General features: G+C 43.7%; 1 long non-coding RNA gene across 1 annotated transcript in view; it reads right to left on the bottom strand.

The window, feature by feature from the left end:
• LOC123596717 overlaps nt 1-24,799 on the bottom strand; it is a 35,944-nt gene extending 11,145 nt beyond the window's left edge. Inside the window, exons 1-2 of the long non-coding RNA XR_006711822.1 lie at nt 24,672-24,799; nt 1-148 (exon numbers count right to left, since the gene is read on the bottom strand). This is a non-coding gene — a long non-coding RNA (uncharacterized LOC123596717). The remainder of the gene's footprint in view (nt 149-24,671) is intronic.
• Between the last annotated feature and the right edge of the window lie 2,190 nt (nt 24,800-26,989).

Here is a 26,989-nt window from a genome sequence, read left to right as displayed (position 1 = left end):
CTGAAAGCTGCGCTTAGCAGGGCTCCAGTGGCAGAGTGAGCAGTGGGCAGATGATGAACAGCATAGGCTTTGAGGCAAAGAGGCCAAGACCAGGGTGTGAGACCAAGGAAGACATTTGTGTAAATACAGTTAGAAATCAAATTTTTCACTGTAAGAGAAAAAAGATGCAAATATAAAGTAAACAAATCTTCAACGTAAAATTGGAATTTTAAATATTAATACAAGTTCATGATTTAAAAAATAAGTCTCCTACCTCTATCCACTGAAAAGGCCTAGAAACTGATATCCTAGCGATAATGATCACACCCAGAGTGCAGTTTTTGGTTTCCAAATACCCCCTCACCAACAGAAACTAGGGCTCCTTGGAGAAATGACCAGTTCTGGTGCAGGGACAGGGAAAGGACAGGTGAAGCTGGGATGCTTTGTTAGGCCAAAACGAAAGAAATGCTTCAGTCAAAAGGACTCAGAAGGCACCTTGAAGGGGCTTCTGCTGGATAAATTTGGAAAAACGTAAGCATCAAACAGACTAATGATTATAAGGTATTATAAAGCAAATAATAACTAAAAATGTGAATCCAGGGGCGCCTGGGTGGCGCAGTCGGTTAAGCGTCCGACTTCAGCCAGGTCACGATCTCGCGGTCAGTGAGTTCGAGCCCCGCATCAGGCTCTGGGCTGATGGCTCAGAGCCTGGAGCCTGTTTCCGATTCTGTGTCTCCCTCTCTCTCTGCCCCTCCCCTGTTCATGCTCTGTCTCTCTCTGTCCCAAATATAAATAAACGTTGAAAAAAAAATTAAAAAAAAAAATGTGAATCCATAATGTGAGGGGGGTGAGGGAGAGAAAGATGCAGTGGGTAGAGATAAATTGTCAAATATTCAGGCAAAAATAATATTATGACAAAGTGTTAACAATTGTTGAAGCCAGGTGGTGGGTAGACAGATGTTCGTTGCAATCTTCCTTTTACATTTCTGTACACTTGAGAATATTTGTTCTAAAAAATGGAGGAAAACAAAAGCTCCCAGGTGGTCCCAATGTACAGCTGCACCCTGCACGTGAGGGAAAGAGCAGGTGGGTTTCCACCAATGAGTGAAAGCGGTAGTCCCGAGGCAAGTGTGAGAGTGAGAGGAGTGTTTTGTGTGTTTGTGAGTATGTGGGTGAGTGATTTTGTGAGTTTGTATGCGACTGTTAATACGTGAGTGTGTAAGAGGTTTTGTTCCTGTGTGCATCAGTGTGTAAGTATGTGTGAGTCTATGTGTGAGGATATATGTGAGTGGGGTGTTGTTTGTGTGTGTGAGTGTATGAAAGTGACTAGTGAGTCTGTGAGAATATGAGATTGTGACAATGTGTGGTGTGAGTGGGGTATTGTTTGTACATATGAGTATGTGATTGTGTATGTGAGTCAATGTGTATATGTGTATCACTGTGATTTTTGTATATGTGAATGAGAGTGTGTGTACGTGGGAGTGTGTGAAGATGAATGAATATGTGTGTGAGACTCTGGGTGAGTGTGTACACATGGGAGTGCATGCATGACTGTGAGGGTGTGTGTGCATGAGTGTGTATGTGTAAGAGTGTGGGTGTGTTTACACAGGAGTGTGTGTGTGTGTGTGTGTGTGTGTGCATGCGCCAGGAGCTAGGACAGCACTGTCTGTTTCTGTTAGGGTTTCAGCATCAGGGGAACACTCTGGCCCTGGGAAGCAGCTGCTGGGGGCAGTACAGTAGGCCCCCTTCACGTACACCCTGCTCCAGAAAGCCCCTCCCTGCATGCACAGTCTCTCTGTGCCCTTTCCCTCTTCACTCCTCCACTGTCCCTCCATAGCCTCCCTTGCACTCTAACCCCCAGAGTTACACCAGGCCCCACGACATCACCTCTCACTTCCAGTCCAGGCTCTCTGGGAGCTGCCTCTTTCCTTCCTTCCAGGCCAAGATGACTAAAAGCAGACTCTGACCAAGTCCAGAGAGCCCGTGCATGGACCTGCTTTACAGGCCAGACATGCCCAGGGCCTATATCCCCAGCAAAAGGCCTCCTCCAGCTTCTCCTGAGCCTCCCACTCTTCTTTCCTCCCCCAGCTTCCAACTGGAGCCAAAGATTTTCTAACTTAGCAGCAACAAGACCACCCAGCTCTTGAGCTCTTTCCCATGTGCTGCTGACATGCCTCGCACTGAAAGGCAGGCTAGCCACTCTGTAAAACAGTATAGATGTTACTCAAAAAATCAAAAATAGAACTACCCTACAACCCAGCAATTGTACTACTAGGTATTTACACAAAGGATACAAAAATGCTGGTTCAAAGGGACACACACACCCCAATGTTCATAACAGCACTAACGACAATAGCCAAATTATGGAAAGAGCCCAAAAGTCCATCAACTGATGAACAGATAAAGAAGACGTGGTATATATATATATATATATATATATATATATATATATATACATATATTATATATGAATATTATATGGAACATATATAATTATATGGAATATAATGGAATATTACTCAGCAGTCAAAAAGAATGAAACCTTGCCATTTGCAACAACTTGGATGGAAGTAGGGTGTATTATGCTATGCGAACTAAGTCAGAGAAAGATAAATATCATGATTTCACTCATATGTGGAATTTAAGAAACATAACAGATGAACATAGGGGAAGAGAAGGAAAAATAAGATAAAAACAGAGAAGCAAACCATAAAGGATTCTTAAATACAGGGAACTGAGGGTTGCTGCAGGGAAGTTGGGTGGGGAGATGGGCAAAACGGGTGATGGGCATTAAGGAGGGCACTTGTTGGGATGGGGACTGGGTGTTATATGTAAATGATGAGTCCCTGGGTTCTACTCCTGAACCAATAATACGCTGTAGGTTAACAACCCTGAATTTTAAAAAATAAATTAAAAATTAAAAAGGCTGGCTGGGTTCACTTTGAATTTAGTGGAGCTGTGTCTAGGGGGAAAATGCTGGGTCATTTCCAAGATGAGGTCATGACAGGTGATAGAGTCCACCTGGGACACCCCTATGAGAGCCCAGGTGCCATGTTTTGGGTGTTTTTTTTTTTGTTGTTGTTTTTAGGGTTTTTTTTTTGTTTTTAGGTTTTTATTTTAATTACATTTTGTTAACATACAGTGTTATATTAGTTCCAGGTGTACAATATAATGATTCAGCACTTCCATATATCACCCAGTGCTCATCACAAATGCACTCCTTAATCCCCATTACTTATTTCACCCATTCCCCCACTCACCTCTCCTCTGGTAACCAACAGTTTGTTCTCTATAGTTAAGAGTCTGTTTCTTGGTTTCTCTCTCTCTGTCTCCCTCTCTCTCTCTCTCTCTTTCCCTTTGTTCATTTTTTTTGTTTCTTGAATTACACATATGAGTGGAAATCATATGGCATTTGTCTTTCTCTGACAGACTTATTTCACTTATCATTATACTCCCTAGATCCATCCACATCATTGCAAATGGCAAGACTTCATTCTTTTTTATGGCTCAGTAATATTCCTCTTCTTTATCAATTCATCAGTTGATGGACATTTTCTGCTTCCATAATTTGTCTATTGTAAATAATACTGCTATAAACATTGGAGTACGTGTATTCCCTTGAATTAGTGTTTTTGTAACTTTGGATAAATACTTAGAAGTGTGGCTGTGGGATCATACAGAAGTTCTACTTTAATTTTTTGAGGAAACTCCATACTGTTTTCCAGAGTAGCTTCACCAGTTTGCATTCCTTCCAACAGTGTAAGAGGGTTCCCCTTTCTCCACATCCTCACTAATACCTGTTTTTTCTTGTGTTGTTGATTTTAGTCATTCTGACAGGTATGGGTTGATATCTCATTGTAATTTTGATTTGCATTTCCCTGATCGTGAGTCATGATGAACATCTTTTCATGTATGATGGCCATCTGGATATCTTCTTTGGAAAATGTCTGTTCTGCCCATTTTTTAAAGATTTTATATTTAAGTAATCTCTACAACCAATGTGGGGCTCAGACTCACATCCTGAGATCAAGAGTTGCATGCTCTACCAACTGAGCCAGCCAGGTAACACTGTGCACCATTTTTTTAATTGGAGTATTTGTTTTCTGGGTGTTGAGATTTATAAGTTCTTTATATATTTTAGATACTAATCCTTTATCAGATATGTCATTTGCAAATATCTTCTCCCTTTCTGTAGGCTGCCTTTTAGTTTCGTTGATTATTTCCTTCACTGTGCAGAATCTTTGTATGTTGATGAAGTCTCAATAATTTATTTTTGCTTTTATTTCCCTTGCCTCAAGAGACATACTTAGAAAAAGTTGCTACAGCTGATGTTAAAGAGCTTACTGTCTGTGTTCTCCTCTAGGGTTTTGATGGTTTCAGGTCTCACGTTTAGGTCTTTCATCCAGTTTGAATTTATTTTTGTGTATGGTGTAGTGGTCTAGTTTCATTCTTCTGCACGTTGCTGTCCAGATCTCCCAGCACCATTTGCTAAAGAGACTGTCTTTCTTCCATTGGATACTCTCCTGCTTTGTCAAAGATTAGTTGGCCATATATTTGTCAGTCCAACTCTGCATTCTCTATTCTATTCCATTGGTCTATGTGTCTGTTTATGTGCCAATACCATATTGTCTTGATGACTACAGCTTTGTAATGGAGGCTAAAATCTAGGATTCTGATCCCTCCTGCTTTGGCTTTCTTTTTTGACATTACTTTTGCTATTTGGACTCTTTTCTGGTTCCATACAAATTTTAGGATTCTTTGTTCTAGCTTTGAGAAGAATGCCAGTGCAATTTTGATTGGGATTGCATCGAATGTGTAGATTGCTTTGGATAGTATTGACACTTTAACAATATTTATTCTTCCAATCCATGAGCATGGAATGTTTTTCCATTTCTTTCAATTTCCTTCAAAAGCTTTCTATAGTTTTCAGCATACAGATCTTTTACATTTTTGGTTAGGTTTGTTCCTAATATTTTATGGCTCTTGGTGCAATTGCAAATGGGATTGATTTCTTGATTTCTCCTTCTGTTGCTTCATTATTGGTGTATAGAAATGCAACTGATTTCTATACATTGATTTTGTACCCTGCAGCTCTGCTTAATTCATGTATCAGTTCTAACAGCTTTTTGGTGGAGTCTTTCGGGTTTTCCATGTAGAGTATCATGTCGTCTGTGAAAAGTGAAAGTTTGACTTTTTCTTTGCTAATTTTTATGCCTTTTATTTCATTTGTCGTCTGATTGCTGATGCTAGGACTTCCAACACTATGTTAAACAACAGTGGTGAAAGTGGACATCCCTGTTGTTTCCTGATCTCAGTTTTTCCCCATTGAGGATAAGATTAGCTGTGGGCTTTTCATATATGGCTTTTATGATGTTTAGGTATGTTCCTTCTATCCCAACTTTCTTGAGGGTTTTTATTAAGGAGAGGCTGTATTTTGTCAAATGCTTTTACTGCATGTATTGACAGGATCATATGGTTCTTATCCTTTCTTTTATGGATGTGATGTATCACATTGATTGATTTGCAAATATTGAACCAGCCCTGCACCCCAAGAATGAATCCCACTTGGACATGGTGAATAATTCTTTTTATATGCTGTTGAATTCAATTTGCTAGTATCTTGTTCAGAATTTTTGCAACCCTGTTCCTCAGGGATATTGGCCTGTAATTCTCCCTTTTTGTAGGATCTCTGTCTGGTTTGGGAATCAAGATAATGCTGGCCTCATAGAATAAGTCTGGAAGTTTTCCTTCCCTTTCTATTTTTTGGAACAGCTTGAGAAGGATAGGTATTAACTCTGCTTTAAGTGTCTGGTAGAATTCCCCTGGGAAGCCATCTGGCCCAGGACTCTTATTTGTTGGGAGATTTTTGATAACTGATTCAATTTCTTCACTAATTATGGGTCTGTTCAAACTTTCTATTTCTTCCTGTTTGAGTTTTGGTAGTGTGTGGGTGTCTAGGAATTTGTCCATTTCCTTCAGGTTTTCCAGTTTGTTGTCATATAATTTTTCATAGTATTCTATGATAATTGTTTGTATTTCTGAGGGATTAGTTGTGATAAATCCATTTTCATTCCTGGTTTTATCAATTTGGGTCCTCTCTTTTTTTGAGAAGTCTGGCTAGACGTTTATCAATTTTATTTATTTTTTCAAAAAAACCATCTCTTAGTTTCATTGATCGTTCTACTGGGTTTTTTTATTCTATATTATTTCTGATCTAATCTTTATTATTGCTCTTCCTCTGCTGGCCCTGGGGTTTCTTTGCTGTTCTGCTTCTAGTTCCTTTAAGTGTGCTATTAGATTTTGTATTTGGGATTTTTCTTGTTTCTTGAGATATGTCTGGATTGCAATGTATTTTCCTCTTAGGACTGCCTTGCTGCATCCCAAAGTGTTTAGACTGTTGTGGTTTCATTCTCATTGTTTCCATATATTTTTTCTTTAATTGTCTGGCTGACCCATTCATTATTTAGTAGGATGTTCTGTAACCTCCATGCCTTTGGAGGTTTTCCAAACTTTTTCCTGTGGTTTATGTCAACTTTCACAGCATGGTGATCTGAAAATGTGTGTTGCACGATCTCAATTCTTTTATATTTATTGAGGGCTGTTTTGTGACCCAGTATGTGATCTGTCTTGGAGAATGTTCCATGTGCACTCTAGAATAATATGTATTCTGCTGCTTTAGGACGAAAAGATCTGACTATATCTGTCAAGTCCATCTGGTCCAGTGTATCATTCAGGGCCATTGTTTCTTTATTGATTTTCTGTCTAGATGATCTGTCCATTGTTGTAAGTGGAGTATTAAAGTCCCCTGCAAGTACCGCATTCTTATCAAAAAGATTGCTTATGTTTGTGATTGTTTTATGTATTTCGGTGCTTCTGAATTGGGTACATAAACATTTATAACTGTTAGCTCCTCTTGATAAATAGATCCCATAATTATGATATAATGCCCTACTTCATCTCTTTTTACAACCTTTAGTTTAATGCCTACTTTGTCTGATATAAGTATGGCTACTCCAGCTTGCTTTTGACTTCCAGTAGCATGATAGATGGTTCTCCATCCCCTCATTTTCATTCTGAAAGCATCCTCAAGTCTAAAATAGGTCTCTTATAGACAGCAAATAGATGGGTCTTGTTTTTCATCCGTTCTGATATCCTATGTCTTTTGATTGGAGAATTTAGTCCATTTATATTCAGTGTTATTATTGAAAGATATGGATTTAGTGTCATTGTGTTATCTGTAGGTTTCATGCTTGTAGTGTTGTCTCTGGTCCTTTGTGGTCTTTGCAACATTCCACTCACAGAGTCCCCCTTAGGATCGATCTCTTGTAGGGCTGGTTTAGTGGTGATGAATTCCTTCAGTTTTTGTTTGTCTGGGAAAATCTTTATCTCTCTTTGTATTCTGAATGACGGACTTGCTGGATAAAGGATTCTCAGCTGCATATTTTTCCTATTCAGCACATTGAAAATTCCCTGCCCTTCCTTGTGGCCTGCCAAGTTTTAGTAGATAGATCTGCTACTACCCTTATGTGTCTACCCTTGTGGGTTAAGGCCCATTTGTCCCTAGCTCCTTTCAGAATTCTCTCTTTATCTTTGTATTTTGCTAATTTCACTATTTCATGTCATGCAGAAGATTGACTCCTGTTATGTCTGAAGGGAGTTCTCTGTGCCTCCTGGATTTCAATGTCCATTTCCTTCCCCAAATTGGGGACATTCTCAGCTATGATTTGTTCAAGTACACCTTCCACCCCTTTCTCTGCCTCTTCTTCTGGTACTACTATGATACAGATATTATTATGCCTCATTGAATCACTTAGTTCTCTAATTCTCCTCTCGTCTAGAATTATTTTTGTCTCTTTTTCTCAGCTTCCTCTTTTTCCATAATTTTATCTTCTAATTTACCTATTCTCCCTTCTGCCTCTTCAACCTGCACTGTGGCCACATCCATTTTATTTTGCACCTCATTTATATCATTTTTTAATTCATCATGATTATTCTTTAGTTCCTTGATCTCTGCAGCAATAGATTCTCTGCTGTCTTCTATGCTATTCTCAAGCCCAGTGAATAATCTTATGACTATTATTCTGAATTCTTGTTCAGTTATATTGTTTATATCTGTTTTGATCAATTCTTTAGCTGTCATTTCTTTCTAGAAATTCTTTTGAGGAGAATTCTTCTGTTTCATCATTTTGGCTTATTTTCTGTCCCTTATGTGTTTTAAAAGTTTGTTATATGTCCTACACCTGCGAGCACTACTATATTAAGGAAGGGTCTATTAGCCAACCAGATCCAACAATACATTAAAAAAATTATTCACCACAACCCAGTGGGATTTATACTTGGGATGTGGGGCTGGTTCAATATCCTCAAAACAATCAATGTGACTCATCACATCAATAAAAGAAAGGACAAGAACCATATGACCAATAGATGCAGAGAAAGCATTTGACAATATACAGCATCCTTTCTTGAAAAAAAAACCCTCAAGAAAGTAGGGAGAGAAGGATCATACCTCGAGATCATAAAAGCCATATATGAAAGACCCAACACTAATATCATCCTCAATGGGGAAAAATTGAGAGCTTTCCCCTTAAGGTTAGGAACAAGACAGGGATGTCCACTCTTACCACTGTTATTCAACATAGTATTGGAAGTCTTAGCCTCAGCAATCAGATAACACAAAGAAATGAAAGACATCCAAATCAGCCAGAAGGAGGTCAAACTTTCACTCTTCACAGATGACATGATACTCTATATGGAAAACCCAGAGTCCACCAAAAAACTGCTAGAACTGATTCACAAATTGAGCAAAGTTGCAGGATATAAAATCAGTGCACAGAAATCGGTTGCATTCCTATTCACCAACAATGAAGCAACAGAAAGAGAAATTAAGGAATCAAACCCATTTACAATTGCACCAAAACCATAAAATACCTAGGAATAAATCTAACCAAAGATGTGAAAATTTTAAACACTGAAAACTACAGAAAGGTTATGAAAGAAATTGAAGAAGACACCAAAAAATGGGAAAAGATTCCATGCTCCTGGATAGGAAGAACAAATATTGTTAAATGTCAATACTACCCAAAGCAATCTACATATTCATTCAATCCCTATCAAAATAACACCAGCATTCTTCACAGAGCTAGAACAAATAACCCTAAAATTTGTATGGAACCAGAAAAGACCCTGAATAGCCAAAGCAATCTTGAAAAAGAAAACCAAAGCAAGAGGCATCACAATCCCAGACTTCAAGCTATACTACAAAGCTGTAATCATCAAGACAGTATGGTACTGGCACAAGAACAGACACTCAAATCAATGGAACAGAATAGAGAACCCAGAAATGGACCTACAAACATATGGCCAACTAATCTTTGACAAAGGAGGAAAGAATACCCAATGGAATAAAGACAGTCTCTTCAGCAAGCGGTGTTGAGAAAACTGGACAGCAACATGCAGAAGAATGAACCTGGATCACTTTCTTACACCATACACAAAAATAAACTCAAAGTTGATGAAAGACCTCAATGTAAGACAGGAAGCCATCAAAATCCTCGAGGAGAAAGCAGACAAAAACCTCTTTGATCTCAGCCACAGCAACTTCTTACTCAACACATCTCCGGAGACAAGGGAAACAAAAGCAAAAATGAACTACTGGGACCTCACCAAAATAAAAGCCTTCTGCACAGCAAACAATCAGCGAAACTAAAAGGCAACACATGGAATGGGAGAAGACATTTGCAAATGACACATCAGATAAAGGGTTAGTATCCAAAATCTATAAAGAACTTATCAAACTCAACACCCAAAAAACAAATAATCCAGTGAAGAAATGGGCAAAATCATGAATAGACACTTCTCCAAAGAAGACATCCAGATGGCCTACAGACACATGAAAAGATGCTCAACATCACCCATCATCAGGGCAATACAAATCAAAACCACAATGAAATACCACCATACACCTGTCAGAATGGCTAACATTAACAACTCAGGCAACAACAGATGTTGGCAAGGATGCAGAGAAAAAGGATCTCTTTTGCACTGCTGGTGGGAATGCAAACTGGTGCAGCCACTCTGGAAAACAATATGGAGGTTCCTCAAAAAATTAAAAACAGAACTACCATATGACCCAGCAATTGCACTACTAGGTATTTACACAAAGGATACAGGAATGCTGTTTTGAAGGGACACATGAACCCCAATGTTTATAGCAGCACTATCAACAATAGCCAAACTATGGAAAGAGCCCAAATGTCCATCAGCTGATGAATGGATAAAGAAGTGGTGTGTGTGTGTGTATATATATATATATATATATATATATATATATATACACAATGGAGTATTACTCGGCAATCAAAAAGAATGAAATCTTGCCATTTGCAATTACGTGGGTGGAACTAGAGGGTGTTATGCTAAGAGAAATTAGTCAGAGAAAGACAAATATCATATGACTTCACTCATATGAGGACTTTAAGACACAGAACAGATGAACACAAGGGAAGGGAAGCAAAAATAATATAAAAACAGGGAGGGGGACAAAACACAAGAGACTCTTAAATATGGAGAACAAACAGAGAGTTACTGGAGGGGTTGTGGGAGGGGGGATGGGCTAAATGGGTAAGGGGCATTAAGGAATCTATTCCTGAAATCATTGCCGCACTATATGCTAACTAATTTGGATGTAAATTTAAAAAAATAAATAAAATTTTAAAAAAAGAGGGGTCATACACTATCCAGGGCTTGGTTTTGGAGGTGTTTTTTGGAGTATGTTCCTTGCTCTCTGTTTTTTGGACTCTAGTTGTTTTATCTCCCTACTCATAGTGATAGTTTGGTCCCTCCACCAGGTGTGCTTTGATTTGTTCTTTGAAGTAGCCTTGGAAAAAGCCCTGGAACAACAACAACAAACAAACAAACAAAATGGATGGGGGGGGGGGGCACAGTGTTGATGGAAGAGGTCTTCTCCTATACAAAGAGAGAAATGACAGGGGTGAGGAAAAAGAAAAGAAAAGAAAATTCACCAGACAGAGAAACTATACTGCTTAATCCAGAGAGAGAGAAAGAAAAAAAAAAGGAGATATAGAACAGATATAAAGAGAATAGATTAAATATGTCTGCCTAAACAAACCAACAACCAGAATACCCAGATAAAGGAGGGAAGAAATAAGAAGGAGAAAAGGAAGAAGAAAACACACACACACACACACACACACACGATAAGAATTATCCAAGATTAAATCCGAAAATGCAAAAACACTGGTTTCCTTGGACCTGGTGGCAGTGCTGATCTGGAGGAAGGAACGTCTGGTTCCTCATGGTCAATCCCACTCCTTAGATATGCAGGTACCAGGCAGAGAAGGGTGTGGTTTGGTGTAGGCGGGTCCTGCCTCCACTGTGGGTCCACTGTCCGTTCCCGGAAGCCCCACCTTGTTGGTGATGGGGAGAAAAATGGTGACACCCCAGTGTTTCCTCCACAGACTGGGTGTCCCAAACTACTCTGTTCAAGCAGTCCTCACAGCGCTGAGTGGCGAGAGCAGACCATTTTGTTTGTTTTTCTTTTTGTTTTTTCCACTCCACAGTCTCCAGCGTCTCCCTGGGGCTTGTCTGGTTTTCAAACCCAAATGTCTTAAAGAATCCTCCGTGCGCCCCAGTTCCCGGGAAGTGCGCTCCACCCCACCGATGGAGGGCCTCCTCTCAGTGCCACTCGGTCACGAACCAGATGGCTTGTCCAGCTCTGCTGGCTCTGGTGCTTCCATGGTACTCAGCTGGTATTTAAACCCCAATGTCTTAAAGGGTCCCGCTCCATGCACCCCAGTTCTGGGGAAGTGCCACTCTGCCCACCAATATTGGCCTCTGGCTGGCGGGCGCAGGCAGGGTCCTTTGAGCGGTCATACACCTTCTTCCCACAGCACTCCAGGGAGGGGATTGCTTTCTCCGACTGCAGATTGCACCTCTGAACTAGTTACCGATCCCTGCTGGCTCCCCTCCTTCCCAAGTGCGCGAACTGGGGAGCCGGCTCCAGTCCGGAGGAAGCCCCACAGTCAGATATTGGATCTATCTCCATCCTGGTCCGTGGTGTCTCCTGTCCAGATACGGTCCTACGCTTCTCCAGCCTCTCTTTCTCTTCCTTTGTCTCTCCGCAGACGGGGATCCCTCCAATCCGTGCGGATGCTGCCTACTTTATCCCTCCCAGTTTGCAATCACACAGCTATGGCCCACCAGGTTGTCCCCATGGGTCCCTGGAGATGTCCCTGTCACTCGGCAGCCTGGACTCTTGGAATTCAAAGTCCTTTGACCTCAACACTAATGTGTTTGAGGGACGAGGGAACTTTGGGTCCCCCTATTTCTCCACCATGTTCAATCTCCTCTTTCTCTTTATTACTTGCATATTTATTAGTGGTTTTTGATATATGCTCACCATCAGGTTTCTATATAACCTCTTATGCAAGTAGCATTCTACCTTAAGTTGATGGTTGTTTAACTTTGAATGGATTCTTTACTCCTCTTCTCCCCAACTTCAGGTATATGTTGTTACATTTTATATCCTTTTGTTTTGTGAGTTCCTTAACTGATTTTTTTATTTTTTTATTTTTATTTTTTTTATTATATGAAATTTATTGTCAAATTGGTTTCCATACAACACCCAGTGCTCATCCCAAAAGGTGCCCTCCTCAATACCCACCACCCACCCTCTCCTCCCTCCCACCCCCCATCAACCCTCAGTTTGTTCTCAGTTTTTAACAGTCTCTCATGCTTTGGCTCTCTCCCACTCTAACCTCTTTTTTTTTTTCTTCTTTTTTTTTTTTCTTTTTTCCTCCCCCTCCCCCATGGGTTCCTGTGAAGTTTCTCAGGATCCACATAAGAATGAAACCATATGGTATCTGTCTTTCTCTGTATGGCTTATTTCACTTAGCATCACACTCTCCAGTTCCATCCACGTTGCTACAAAAGGCCATATTTCATTTTTTCTCATTGCCACGTAGTACTCCATTGTGTATATAAACCACAATTTCTTTATCCATTCATCAGTTGATGGACATTTAGGCTCTTTCCATAATTTGGCTATTGTTGAGAGTGCTGCTATGAACATTGGGGTACAAGTGTCCCTATGCATCAATACTCCTGTATCCCTTGGATAAATTCCTAGCAGTGCTATTGCTGGGTCATAGGGTAGGTCTATTTTTAATTTTCTGAGGAACCTTCACACTGCTTTCCAGAGCAGCTGCACCAATTTGCATTCCCACCAACAGTGCAAGAGGGTTCCCGTTTCTCCACATCCTCTCCAGCATCTATAGTCTCCTGATTTGTTCATTTTGGCCACTCTGACTGGCGTGAGGTGATACCTGAGTGTGGTTTTGATTTGTATTTCCCTGATAAGGAGCGACGCTGAACATCTTTTCATGTGCCTGTTGGCCATCTGGATGTCTTCTTTAGAGAAGCGTCTATTCATGTTTTCTGCCCATTTCTTCACTGGGTTATTTGTTTTTCGGGTGTGGAGTTTGGTGAGCTCTTTATAGATTTTGGATACTAGCCCTTTGTCCGATATGTCATTTGCAAATATCTTTTCCCATTCCGTTGGTTGCCTTTTAGTTTTGTTGGTTGTTTCCTTTGCTGTGTAGAAGCTTTTTATCTTCATAAGGTCCCAGTAATTCACTTTTGCTTTTAATTCCCTTGCCTTTGGGGATGTGTCGAGTAAGAGATTGCTACGGCTGAGGTCAGAGAGGTCTTTTCCTGCTTTCTCCTCTAAGGTTTTGATGGTTTCCTGTCTCACGTTCAGGTCCTTTATCCATTTTGAGTTTATTTTTGTGAATGGTGTGAGAAAGTGGTCTAGTTTCAACCTTCTGCATGTTGCTGTCCAGTTCTCCCAGCACCATTTGTTAAAGAGGCTGTCTTTTTTCCATTGGATGTTCTTTCCTGCTTTGTCAAAGATGAGTTGGCCATACGTTTGTGGGTCTAGTTCTGGGGTTTCTATTCTATTCCATTGGTCTATGTGTCTGTTTTTGTGCCAATACCATGCTGTCTTGATGATGACAGCTTTGTAGTAGAGGCTAAAGTCTGGGATTGTGATGCCTCCTGCTTTGGTCTTCTTCTTCAAAATTCCGTTGGCTATTCGGGGCCTTTTGTGGTTCCATATGAATTTTAGGATTGCTTGTTCTAGTTTCGAGAAGAATGCTGGTGCAATTTTGATTGGGATTGCATTGAATGTGTAGATAGCTTTGGGTAGTATTGACATTTTGACAATATTTATTTTTCCAATCCATGAGCAGGGAATGTCTTTCCATTTCTTTAAATCTTCTTCAATTACCTTCATAAGCTTTCTATACTTTTCAGCATACAGATCCTTTACATCTTTGGTTAGATTTATTCCTAGGTATTTTATGCTTCTTGGTGCAATTGTGAATGGGATCAGTTTCTTTATTTGTCTTTCTGTTGCTTCATTGTTAGTGTATAAGAATGCAACTGATTTCTGTACATTGATTTTGTATCCTGCAACTCTGCTGAATTCATGTATCAATTCTGGCAGACTTTTGGTGGAGTCTATCGGATTTTCCATGTATAATATCATGTCATCTGCAAAAAACGAAAGCTTGATTTCATCTTTGCCAATTTTGATGCCTTTGATTTCCTTTTGTTGTCTGATTGCTGATGCTAGAACTTCCAGCACTATGTTAAACAACAGCGGTGAGAGTGGGCATCCCTGTCGTGTTCTTGATCTCAGGAAAAAAGCTCTCAGTTTTTCCCCGTTGAGGGTGATGTTAGCTGTGGGCTTTTCATAATTGGCTTTTATGATCATTAAGTATGTTCCTTCTATCCCGACTTTCTCAAGGGTTTTTATTAAGAAAGGGTGCTGGATTTTGTCAAAGGCCTTTTCTACATCGATTGATAGGATCATATGGTTCTTCTCTTTTTTTTTGTTAATGTGATGTATCACGTTGATGGATTTGCGAATGTTGAACCAGCCCTGCATCCCAGGAATGAATCCCACTTGATCATGGTGAATAATTCTTTTTATATGCCGTTGAATTCAATTTGCTAGTATCTTATTGAGAATTTTTGCATCCATATTCATCAGGGATATTGGCCGGTAGTTCTCTTTTTTTACTGGGTCTCTGTCTGGTTTAGGAATCAAAGTAATACTGGCTTCATAGAATGAGTCTGGAAGTTTTCCTTCCCTTTCTATTTCTTGGAATAGCTTGAGAAGGATAGGTATTATCTCTGCTTTAAACGTCTGGTAGAACTCCCCTGGGAAGCCATCTGGTCCTGGACTCTTATTTGTTGGGAGATTTTTGATAACCGATTCAATTTCTTCGCTGGTTATGGGTCTGTTCAAGCTTTCTATTTCCTCCTGATTGAGTTTTGGAAGAGTGTGGGTGTTCAGGAATTTGTCCATTTCTTCCAGGTTGTCCAATTTGTTGGCATATAATTTTTCATAGTATTCCCTGATAATTGTTTGTATCTCTGAGGGATTGGTTGTAATAATTCCATTTTCATTCATGATTTTATCTATTTGGGTCATCTCCCTTTTCTTTTTGAGAAGCCTGGCTAGAGGTTTGTCAATTTTGTTTCTTTTTTCAAAAAACCAACTCTTGGTTTCGTTGATCTGCTCTACAGTTTTTTTAGACTCTATATTGTTCATTTCTGCTCTGATCTTTATTATTTCTCTTCTTCTGCTGGGTTTGGGGTGTCTTTGCTGTTCTGCTTCTATTTCCTTTAGGTGTGCTGTTAGATTTTGTATTTGGGATTTTTCTTGTTTCTTGAGATAGGCCTGGATTGCAATGTATTTTCCTCTCAGGACTGCCTTCGCTGCGTCCCAAAGCGTTTGGATTGTTGTATTTTCATTTTCGTTTGTTTCCATATATTTTTAATTTCTTCTCTAATTGCCTGGTTGACCCACTCATTCGTTAGTAGGGTGTTCTTTAACCTCCATGCTTTTGGAGGTTTTCCAGACTTTTTTCTGTGGTTGATTTCAAGCTTCATAGCATTGTGGTCTGAAAGTATGCATGGTATAATTTCAATTCTGGTAAACTTATGAAGGGCTGTTTTGTGACCCAGTATATGATCTATCTTGGAGAATGTTCCATGTGCACTCGAGAAGAAAGTATATTCTGTTGCTTTGGGATGCAGAGTTCTAAATATATCTGTCAAGTCCATCTGATCCAATGTCTCATTCAGGGCCCTTGTTTCTTTATTGACCGTGTGTCTAGATGATCTATCCATTTCTGTAAGTGGGGTGTTAAAGTCCCCTGCAATTACCACATTCTATCCATAAGGTTGCTCATGTTTATGAGTAGTTGTTTTATATATTTGGGGGCTCCGGTATTCGGCGCATAGACATTTATAATTGTTAGCTCTTCCTGATGAATAGACCCTGTAACTATTATATAATGTCCTTCTTCATCTCTTGTTACAGCCTTTAATTTAAAGTCTAGTTTGTCTGATATAAGTATGGCTACTCCAGCTTTCTTTTGGCTTCCAGTAGCATGATAAATAGTTCTCCATCCCCTCACTCTCAATCTAAAGGTGTCCTCAGGTCTAAAATGAGTCTCTTGTAGACAGCAAATAGATGGGTCTTGTTTTTTTATCCATTCTGATACCCTGTGTCTTTTGGTTGGCGCATTTAATCCATTTACATTCAGTGTTATTATAGAAAGATACGGGTTTAGAGTCATTGTGATGTCTGTATGTTTTATGCTTGCAGTGTTGTCTCTGGTACTTTGTCTCACAGGGTCCCCCTTAGGATCTCTTGTAGGGCTGGTTTAGTGGTGACAAATTCCTTCAGTTTTTGTTTGTTTGGGAAGACCTTTATCTCTCCTTCTATTCTAAATGACAGACTTGCTGGATAAAGGATTCTCGGCTGCATATTTTTTCTGTCTAGCACACTGAAAATCTCGTGCCAATTCTTTCTGGCCTGCCAAGTTTCAAAAGAGAGATCAGTCACGAGTCTTATAGGTCTCCCTTTATATGTGAGGGCACGTTTACCCCTTGCTGCTTTCAGAATTTTCTCTTTATCCTTGTATTTTGCCAGTTTCACTATGATATGTCGTGCAGAAGATCGATTCAAGTTACGTCTCAAGGGAGTTCTCTGTGCCTCTTGGATTTCAGTGCCTTTTTCCTTCCCCAGTTCAGGGAAGTTCTCAGCTATTATTTCTTCAAGTACCCCTTCAGCACCTTTCCCTCTCTCTTCCTCCTCTGGGATACCAATTATGCGTATATTATTTCTTTTTAGTGTATCACTTAGTTCTCTAATTTTCCCCTCATACTCCTGGATTTTTTTTATCTCTCTTTTTCTCAGCTTCCTCTTTTTCCATAACTTTATCTTCTAGTTCACCTATTCTCTCCTCTGCCTCTTCAATCCGAGCCGTGGTGGTTTCCATTTTGTTTTGCATTTCATTTAAAGCGTTTTTCAGCTCCTCATGACTGTTCCTTAGTCCCGTGATCTCTGTAGCAAGAGATTCTCTGCTGTCCTCTATACTGTTTTCAAGCCCAGCGATTAATTTTATGACTATTATTCTAAATTCACTTTCTGTTATATTATTTAAATCCTTTTTGATCAGCTCATTAGCTGTTGTTATTTCCTGGAGATTCTTCTGAGGGGAATTCTTCCACTTGGTCATTTTGGATAGTCCCTGGCGTGGTGAGGACCTGCAGGGCACTTCCCCTGTGCTGTGGTGTATAACTGGAGTTGGTGGGCGGAGTCGCAGTCAGACCTGATGTCTGCCCCCGGCCCACCGCTGGGGCTACAGTCAGACTGGTGTGTGCCTTCTCTTCCCCTCTCCTAGGGGCGGGATTCACTGTGGGGTTGTGTGGCCCGTCTGGGCTACTTGCACACTGCCAGGCTTGTGATGCTGGGGATCTGGTGTATTAGCTGGGGTGGGTAGGCAAGGTGCACAGGGGCAGGAGGGGCAGGCTTAGCTCGCTTCTCCTTAGGTGATCCACTTCAGGAGGGGCCCTGTGGCAGCGGGAGGGAGTCAGATCCGCTGCAGGAGGTTTGGCTCCTCCGCAGAAGCACAGAGTTGGGTGTTTGCACGAGCCAGGAAGTTCCCTGGCAGGAACTGGTTCTCTTTGGGATTTTGGCTGGGGGATGGGCGGGGGAGATGGCGCTGGCGAGCGCCTTTGTTCCCCGCCAAACTGAGCTCTGTCGTCCGGGGGCTCAGCAGCTCTCCCTCCAGCCTTCCCGCTTCCGAGCAGAGCTGTTAACTTATGACCTCCCAGACGCTAAGTCGCGCTTGCTGTCGGAACACAGTCCACAGTCCGTCAGGCCCCTCCGCTTTTGCCAACCACACTCAGGGGCTCTGCTTGGCCGGCGAGCCGCCCCTCCGACCCGGCTCCCTCCCGCCAGTCCGTGGAGCGCGCACCGCCTTGCCGCCCTTCCTACCCTCTTCCGTGGGCCTCTCGTCTGCACTTGGCTCCGGCAACTCCGTTCTGCTAATCCTCTGGCGGTTTTCTGGGTTATTTAGGCAGGTGTAGGTGGAATCTAAGTGACCAGCAGGACGCGCGGTGAGCCCAGCGTCCTCCTACGCCGCCATCTTCCTTCCTCCCCCTTAACTGATTTTTTTAAAGAAATATTCATTTGTACTGTTTTTGTGTTTCCTACCTTTATACTGTCACTTTTGTTCTCTCCTTTCCACTCAGAGTCCCCTTTAATATTTCTTGTAGGGCTGGTTTAGTGGTCATGAATCCTTTAGTTTCTGTCTTGGGAACTCTTTATCTCTCCTTTTATTCTGAAAGATAGCCTTGCTGGATAGAGTATTCTTGGCCACAGATTTTCCCCATTCAGCATGTTGAATATATCATGTCACTCCCTCTGGCTTGCAAAGTTTCTGTTGAAAAATTTCCTGTAGCTTTATGAGTTTTCCCTTATAAGTTCTTTTGTCTTGCTGCTTTAAAATTTTTTTTCTTGGGGCGTCTGTGTGGCTCAGTCATTTAAGCGCCAGACTTCAGCTCAAGTCATGATCTCACGGTTTGTGGGTTCAAGCCCCACATCAGGCTCTGTGCTAACAGCTCAGAGCCTGGAGCCTGCTTCAGATTCTGTGTCTCCCTCTCTCTCTGCCCCTCCCCTGCTTGCACTCTGTCTCTCTCTGTCTCTCAAAAATAAATAAACATTAAAAAAAATTTTTTTAATTTTTTTCTTTATCACTATATTTGGCCAATTTACTTACAATATGTTGTGTGGGTCTGCTTTTGTTGATTTTGATGGAGTTCCCTGTGCTTCCTGGATCTGGAAATCTGTTTCCATCCCCAAATTAAGGAAGTTTTCATCTATTATTGCTTTAAATAAATTTTCTGCCATCTTTTCTCTCTCTTCTTCTGCTGGGGCTCCTATAATATGAATATTATTATGTTTGATAGAGTCACTGAGTTCTCTAAATCTATTCTCATTTTGTATAATTTTTTTTTCTCTCTTTTGTTCAGCTTGACAACTTTCCATCACTCTGTCTTCTAGGTCATCAGTTTGTTCCTCTGCTTCATCCATGCTGCTGTTCATTCCATCAAGTATGTTTCTCATTTCATTTACTGAGCCCCTTATCTCTGCTACGCTCTTTTTTATTTGTCTGTTAAGGGTCTTATTCCTGTCTTCTCTTTTTTCTCAAGTCCAGTGAGTATCCTTATGATTGTTGTTCTAAGTTCTCTATCAGGCATTTCCTTATATCTGTTTCACTTAGATCTCTGGCTGTGGCCTTGTCCTGTTGTTTCATTTGGGATATATTTCTCTGTCTCCTCATTTTGTCTGCCTCTCTTTGTGTTAAGAAAGTCAGTTGTGTCTTCTGCTCTATGAAGAAGAGGTCGTGGAGTGCCCTGCCGTGCAGTGCCCCCTGTTCACCAGAACTTGGCAGTGCAACAAACTATCCTATGTGTGTTGCTTATTCCCTGCTGTTGTATCTGAGTCACTATTCCTTTTAGTGCAGTCATCTGCACTGTCTCTCTGCCTGTGGTGGGTCATGCTTGCTTTCTGTGGTGTTAGTGGAATCCAGGCAGGCCAGGTCTGAGAGGGTGTGTCCACCACAGAACTTGGGAGTGGGGTGGCAGTATTAGCAAATTTGTGCTAGGCCACTAGTCCTATTCCAGATCCCCCAAAGTGCTGCAACAGCTGGGTGCTGCACAGCAGCTGGGCATGGCCTGAGGCAGCAGTTGTGTGCCCTGTGGCTGGGTAGGATGAGTGTGCACAGCTTTAACAAAATTTGCTCTGAGCCCAGGGCCAAGGCTCACAGACTTAGAGTGGGTGAGTCTTCAGGAGAACTCACAGGCATGGCACACTGCTAGATGGTTTGGTTGTAAGAGTCTGTGCAGCGTCACCTCCCACAGATGACCTGTGTTTACGCTGGGGGACAGGGGAGGGAAATGGAACCTGCCAGGTCCCTCATTTTCAGGGAAGTCCCCAACACCCTCCAAAATCAGTATGAACAGATCTGTCTCCCATTTGACCATGGTGTTGTATAAACTGCTGTTTTTATGTTGCCTTTCCTTGAAGGCTGCTGTCTCTTTAAGGGCGGCAACCCAGCTATTCCTTGCCCTCCAGACTCACCCAGTGCTCATTCAGCTGACTCTCAAAGCTCCAGGTTCCTACTGGTTTTACAAACTCTCTGGTTTTCAAAGCCAATGAGGATTAATTTTCCCCATAAGAGCTCCCTGGTGCAGGGGCCTGTTTCTTGGCCCTCTCCATGAACCTCCCTCCCTCCTGGGGGCAGCCTCCCTCTACCTTTCTGACCTTCCTAACCTTTCAGCTGCAGCTTCTTCTCCATATTTAGTTGTGGAACTTGTTCTGCCAGTCTTCAAATCACCCTCCAGTTTATTTACTTTGATGTGGATATCTATTTGTAACCACAGGATGGGGTGAGCTCAGGGTCCTACTCTGCCATCTTCTCAAGCTCCTTCTTTGCTCAGGTGCTATGTTTAAGGAAGTCTGGGCCATGCATGGGTATCTGGCCGACCACCCATCCAACATCTCACCCCAACCACCACATACACAGTGTGTAAAACTTTGAGATGACAGCATGTGTTAGCTTTCTCCAAAGTATCAGAACCACTGTGATGAGTACACACATGTAGAGAGAGATTCATCTTAAGGAACTGGCTCATTAGATTGTGGGAGCTGGTAAGTCCAAAATCTGCAGGCCAGGTCAAATGGTGGAGACCGAGGAGAGAGCTCTGCTGTGGTCTTGAGTCCAGGAGCAGCCTGGAAGAAACCCCTTCTTCCTCAGGCAACCTCAGTCTTTGTTCTCAAGGCCTTCAACTGATCGGTATGGCCCACCCACATTATGGAGGGTAATCTGCTTTACCCATTGTCTACTTACTTAAATACTAATCATGTCTGAAACATAACTTCACAGAGCATCTAGACTTGGATTTAATCAAACATTTGGACCTATAGTCTAACAAAGGTGGCACAGAAAATTTACCACCACACACCATCTGACTGCAATCACATAGAGGGACCCTGAGAATAAAACTCTCTGAGCTAAGCCCACTCCACTCCCAGAATCATCATCAATAATAATAAACTGATTGTTTTAAGTTACATTTTTGGGGTATTTGTTATGCAGCCATACCTGCATTTGTTATGCAGACTACTATCCAAGCTCTACCCCCAACAACTTGCTGCTCCAGGAATTTTTTCTGCAGTTAAGATGCATACTGACAGGGGCGCCTGGGTGGCGCAGTCGGTTAGGCGTCCGACTTCAGCTCAGGTCACGATCTCGCGGTCCATGAGTTCGAGCCCCGCGTCGGGCTCTGGGCTGGTGGCTCGGAGCCTGGAGCCTGTTTCCGATTCTGTGTCTCCCTCTCTCTCTGCCCCTCCCCCGTTCATGCTCTGTCTCTCTTTGTCTCAAAAATAAATAAACGTTAAAAAAAATTAAAAAAAAAAAAAAAAAAGATGCATACTGACATTGTCTCCACACAATGCCATTAGGGTGAGGATGAGCTAACCCACACTCAGGGAATACATCTTCCCATGAGTCTCAGGTTTGAGCTGGAACATGGCAATGAGTATCCAAGAGGGAACGGCTCCCCCTCCAGGCTTTGCTCTCCTCCCTGTCATTGCCCTGCTGATTCCTGTCCACCCTTCCTGACAACAGTGGATCATTTATACATCTGCACTCCCAGTCAGTGGCCCCGTGTCATAAGCCAGCATTTATTGAATAAATAAATGAGACGCCAGGAGCCCTCAACCGACAGGAAGTGAGTCTGAGAGTGCAGCATGCTGCCCCCCACTGTGCTCTCTCCACAGGGGAGTAGGTGGCAGTAGGTGGAGTAGGTGGCTCAGGCAGGTCCTGCATCTCCACATCTCCTGAAGCTCCACAATCACCCTGACCCCTCAGGGAGACCACGAACATCCAGGGCCCAAGGAGAGCTGACCCAGAATAGGCTTACAGTAAATGGTAGGGGTTACCCCAGGTCGATGACCTGCCCCATTTCCTTGTGTGCCTGTCTGCCTGCCCAGTGCCACTCCCAGAGTGGAGGGCTCAGAACCAAAAACCTCAAGGGATGCACCTGTCCCAAGTCCTATAGGGCTCTGGGGCTTCCTGTCTCTGCTCTGCTGTCAGAGGCCCAGGCTCATATCCATGCTCTTCCAACAGCAGTGGCCTCAGCACACAACAGACGCTGGCCTGGCCCAGGTGGGAGGGATGCCACAGCGAGCAGAGCAGAGGGTGTGGGCTGGCTAAAAAGACAGATGGTAAACAAGGAAGTATATCATCTCCTGCCTGCTAGTAATAAACAAAGCAGGGGTGGAGACAGAGGCTTCTGTAGATCAGGTGACAAGGTGACATTGAGCAGGGAACTGAACAACAGTGTGAGAGAATGAGATGGGCCTTCTATGGCAGGTGGTGGGAAGAAGAGCAAAGGCCCTGAGGACAGGGTATGCACCCACACATGTGAGGGACAGAGAAGAGGCTAGAGTGGCTGGGACAATGAGACAAGCCTGGGGTGACAACAAGAAACAGGTGGGGAGAAAACCAGGAACAGATCCAGTGGAGCCTCTAGGGAGCCCACAGAGGGTCAGGGAGGGAGAGCAGACAAGGCAGGGGTGTTGAATCTGATTTCAAGGGCTCTTCCATACAGACAGGTGGGAGGTGGCAGCCAGGCCCAAGTAAGAGACTCAGTGCCCTGACCAGGCCAAAGATGGGGCAGTGGGCGAGGTGTTTCTGGGTCTGGAATCCAGAATTTTGAAGACAGAGGCAAAAGTCTTTGCTGCAAGGCAAAAAGGGCTAGGCAGAAAAGAGAGAGGTCAGATACCAAGGCCTGTCCTCAGGTGTAACCCCCAGAAGAGGGGTGTGCCAGAGAAAAGAGCCCCCATCTGCTGGAGAACCCAAGGCTCCCCCTGGAGGGGACAGCATGCACTTGGCTTCCCCACCACCAGACATGTGACTGTCTGTCAGGCAACATCCAACACCACCACCACTCTTGCAACAGTACCCAGGTAAGAGCAGATACACGTGTGTCCAAGAGATGGTAATCCACCCCATCTCCCCAGAAAGTTCTTGGATTCTATCTGACAGAGGATAGCCCAGGAGGATATGGCCAGGTAATAATCACAAAGTCATGGGGTGCCTGGGTAGCTCAGTTGGTTAAGCGTCCGACCTCAGCTCAGGTGGTGATCTCAGTGTGTGAGTTTAAGCCCCGCATTGGTCTCTGTGCTAACAGCTCAGAGCCTGAAGCCTGCTTCGGATTCTGTGTCTCCCTCTCTCTCTGACACTCCCCTGCTCACACTCTCTGTCTCTCTTTCTCAAAAATAAATAAACATTAAAAAATTTTTTTTAAATCACAAAGTCATTTTCTTTCTCATGATCACCAGGGCTTATTTCCTCCGGGCATATATGCGCCAGAAATGGCAGGACCTGGCCATTCAGAGACCCCCAAAATCAAATCTCTATCGCCAAGGAGAAATCAAGAACACCATGACATGCTTATTGTGTGCCCTAAAGTTTGCCTTTCATTCTGCACCCAACAGGCCAGATGGTCACTGATATATCATTTTGACATTCATGGAAAGATACCTCAGGTCAAATCAGTTCAAAAAGTTCCTAGCTCATACTGAGCATGAGAGGCCATGCAATGTGGTACAATGTACTACAATAAAATACAAGAACTATATGGCTTTAAAGGAAAAATAGAACACACATTCAAATTCTGTGACTTCGAGAAAGCTGCCTAATCTTTCTGATCCCCAGTTCATTCAAGGAAAAGGGATAACAAAGCCCACTTCATGGGTATACAGGAAAATTAGATGAAACCAGGTATGTGAAGCTTCAGCTCACCCCACATGAGCGTGCAGAGATAGGGGTCAGACACCTGATGACAGTCAGGGCAGACAGGATGGGCCCAAGGATGGCCTGGGTGAGCCAGACCCTTCAGGAAAACTGCAAAGCCACAGAGGACACTGGAAGAACACAGCAGGGTTCACTTGCTGGGGACACCAGAAGAACACAGCAGGGTCCACTTGCTGAGGACACTGGAAGAACACAGCAGGGTCCACTCACTGCCCGCTAACAGCAGCAGCAGCAACAGCAGCTGATGACCATAGTGAGCTGGTCATGGTCTAAGTGTGCGGAAATCACCTGTGTCCTCTAATAACTCCACCAGGAGAGCACAAGTGACCACAGCTATAAAACTTACAGTACGGCTCAGCCTCCAGGCTCCGTGTCCAGGCATGAAGTCTCCACGATGCAGCCCTGTGCCCTGTGGAAACTTACCCTGCAGTTGGGCTCTCCGCTACCTGGGTACCAGCAGTCTCTTGGATGGCATTGAGACCCAAGGGTCAGCGTGGCGCTGGTTAAACTCCAAACTGCCTCTCACACTGGGGCACTAGAACCTGGCACCTGACCTCTCCAGCCCCTGCTTCCTCTGCAAGATGAAGACAATAATAGTCTGGCTGCAAGGTGTCCTAGGGGAGGGAGACAACACAGAGAAAAGGTGCCTAGCAGCCTCTCACTGACCCCTGGCCCTCCCTCCAAAGTTCACTTCAGGCCTTCCAGCTGCTGTGATCAAGCGTCGGCACAGCCTAGACACTCCATTGCCACCCAGGGCCCCAGCCCCCACCCCTAGGGAGCAAGCATCCCTGCACACAGACTGAGTGCATGAGTCCACCCCACCCGCACCGACGCCCCACCCTCTAGTCTCCATTCTAGTGGGGGACAAGCCATTTACCATGGTAGGATGAATGTTGCAGAGTCAAACTGCCATCCTTTAACAATATTTACAAGGTTGTCACAAGGTGATACAGAAATATTCACAAATATAAAAAGGCCTGCTCCTGATGCCTATATTTTATAGTAAGTTATGGATGCGGACTTTTGACTACACAGAAAACTGATTCTGCCGTGATTACTAAACTCATGAAACAACTTTTTCCACACTTATCCATAGATGGGGCCTCAAAGGTCCTCTAACAAAAGTTTCTCCAGGATCCTCCAATCCCACCCAGTGGCTGTCTGTGCCTGTATGTTGTGCTCCCCAGGAGGGTTCTCCCTAACTCCCTGCCAGCCCATTCTTCTGAGGGACAACAGGAGAGGAGGGTGTGGGAACATGGGAGAGGGCAGGGAGGACCAGCACGGGCCAACCAAGAGCACCAGCATTGTGCATCCCCGGTCCTTGCCCCCATGCAGTGCTTTTTGCTGCCCCATCAGCACAAAGAGGCCGAGTGGGAGAAGAGATATTCACAAATTCTGCCAAAGAACCAGCTGGCAGCCTTCCTGTGAGGCCATCGGTTCTCTCAGGCACTCTCAGCTGTGGACTCCTTCTGCAAATGAAGTCTGAAAAGGAAGCAGCACATATAGAACAGGGAAACCTGGCATGGGTCTGCATAATGTGGGCATGGGGGCTCGAGCCCAGCCCCATCTGCTTTCCCTGGACCCCTGAGGCCCAGTCCTAAGGCACAGCTCTGCAGAGGAATGCTCTTCCCTGAAGCCCACCAAGCCTGCCATCAGTGCAGAGCTGTCTGGGCTCTGTGCATTGTTCAGCATGGTAAGGCCTGTGCTAGGAAAGGCAGGCTGAATCTCTCATGGGATGCTCTAGGAGCAGCACCCTACACGCGGAACCACAGGAGCCGCTGCTAGGCTTTTATTCCCTGCACACCGTGGCGGGACCAAGACCACCCCCTCAGCAGACTGGCATCTGTGGGGCCCAGCACACCTCAGGGATGCAGACATCTGTCCTGCCATGTCACCTACCTGCCAGCATCACAGGAGCAGACTGGGGACCCCATTCCTTGCTCAGAGAGGTACATTCTGACTGAGAATTATAAAAGCAGAAATGCCACAGCCCGACACAATTTCTTTATAAGCCGTGACTTCTGCTCAGCTTCTTGCTCTCTCCCACTCTTCCTCACTACAACCCCAACCTGTCATGACAAGTAACGGGACCAGAAGGACAGCAGAGACTATGCTGCCAGGGCAGCAAGGTCTCCACATCAGGGCCTCCTTCTCCAAGTGCCACCCATGGCCAGGGCCTCATCTGACCTCTGGGTTCTCCTCCAGGCTCAGCCTCAAGTACAGCAGACAAACGCCTGCAAACAAACCCCATACAAAGAGGAGGGGAAATGAGCAGAGGTGAAGAGCCAGAGCCTCGCCAGGAGTCTAACTCCATTAGGCGAGGAAATGTGAAGCTTGCTGTCACAGGCTGGCCCTGGACAGATGGCAGCTTAAGACACCGCACTCCAGGCCCCACGGCTGGAACAGCCCACAGGAACTCCTTGGTTGCAAGCGAATTCCAGGTAACATTTTCCCTCTTTACTTGGGCCAGAAGGAAGCTCATGGATAGGCCCTGTGGGGAGTGCTCTGTGTGTGGACCCCTTGGCGCTAGATGCATCTTATTTTCTCTGCACCCACATGCCTTGTTCACTTGTTTGTGGTCACCCATGGGGTTGGAAGTGCCTCTATGTAAGGCGCCTTGGGTCTTTCCAGTGTAGACAGAGAGGCACACCCTGCAGCTAAGTGATGGGTGGAATTGTGGTGTGGGCAGTGCCCCTGAGCTGTGTCTCTTCCCTGGGGACATCTATCATGAGTGCCAGAGG

The sequence above is a fragment of the Leopardus geoffroyi genome, chromosome C1 (genome assembly GCF_018350155.1).
Source record: "Leopardus geoffroyi isolate Oge1 chromosome C1, O.geoffroyi_Oge1_pat1.0, whole genome shotgun sequence".
In the NCBI taxonomy this organism is placed as follows: Eukaryota; Metazoa; Chordata; class Mammalia; order Carnivora; family Felidae; genus Leopardus; species Leopardus geoffroyi.
Note: the sequence above shows the minus strand (reverse complement) of the source record. Positions and strands in the feature narration are given on the sequence as shown.